Below are 1,318 nucleotides of genomic sequence, written 5' to 3'. Positions count from 1 at the left end.
GTAACGATACCGCGTTCGTTGTTAAATACCGCGCCGTTATCAAGTGCAAGGGCACTACCTGTAAATATACCGCGTCCGCCTGTAGGTAATACGTCTATGTAATATACCGAAACGTTACGATACCGCGGCCGCCTATGCACTCAAGTGCATCCGCACTACCTCGTCGTTGTATATACCGCGTTCTGTCCGTCCCTGCGCACATGCCGCGCTAACATCCCGCTTCGGGTATACCGAGTCCGCCGAATAGCGTGCTACCACGTCCGTTAGCGAGTGCAGCTGCACTGCCCCTTTTCGTTGTATATATCGCGTCATTTTGTGTACATAATTAAACTGTGAATAAACTACTGCATGTCTCACTAAATTGATTATTGTCTCTGGGCCTGTCATCGGACTCCTGATCCCGCACACCAGTCCGCGTTCGATAAAGTCAGGCCGTTACAATGTACTTTATAGCGTGTTTATGTATAAAGTTTATGTTATATACTCTCATTTTACTCTCTCTCTCTCTCTCTCTCTCTCTCTCTCTCTCTGCGGGGTTGCGGGGTGCTTGTTTCATACTTGCACACTTCTAATTATTTCCCTTACTATGCTTGCGCTCTGTTCTCTGCCTGGGGTCTATCACCAACTCGCTGTATTATCAATATTTTTGTAATTATCATTCAATCATTATAATCATCATTCTATCCCACGAGAGAGTGCATGCACGCGCTTTGGTCGCTGCCACATGCTTACCACCTCCTTAACGTTTTGATTGTTATCCACTGTTAAATGCATATCGGTAGCGATTATACTGCGTCTCGCATCTGTCTCTAGCTATTAATCACTGCTCTTTATATTTTTGTTTATATACTTGTTTATATCTTGTTTATACATTTATATACCTGTAAATTCATCATTAGCCTAAAGTCTTGACTATGGCTTAAATAAAATCAATCAATCAATCAATCAATCTCTCTGAGGCGGTGTTGCTCTCGTATAGATTCCTAAGGAGAGTGATGAGATGCCTGGGCAGTCCTATCTGTTGAGAAACCGCAGGTCGGGAGATGCAGTGTGAACAGGTCTTCTTTGCAAACGATAGTCTTTATTATATCACGCTCGACAATAGTTGTGTGTGCTCTGCGTCGCGTACAATATGTATCTGAGGATCGACGCGATCGAGAGTATCGAGAGCGCGGCACTGGGTAGCCGGAAGAGGCACGCCGCCTGGTGTCGGCTAGTGACCTAATGTGTATGCGCCACACGTAGAAGTGCGGCGTCGGAACGCTAGTTACAATCTACCGCGCGCGCAACATAAACTTAGTATTAGAGGTAGAAAACG

Source organism: Temnothorax curvispinosus, unplaced genomic scaffold (assembly GCF_003070985.1).
Source record: "Temnothorax curvispinosus isolate PA1 unplaced genomic scaffold, ASM307098v1 QBEX01013759.1, whole genome shotgun sequence".
Lineage (NCBI taxonomy): Eukaryota > Metazoa > Arthropoda > Insecta > Hymenoptera > Formicidae > Temnothorax > Temnothorax curvispinosus.
Note: the sequence above shows the minus strand (reverse complement) of the source record.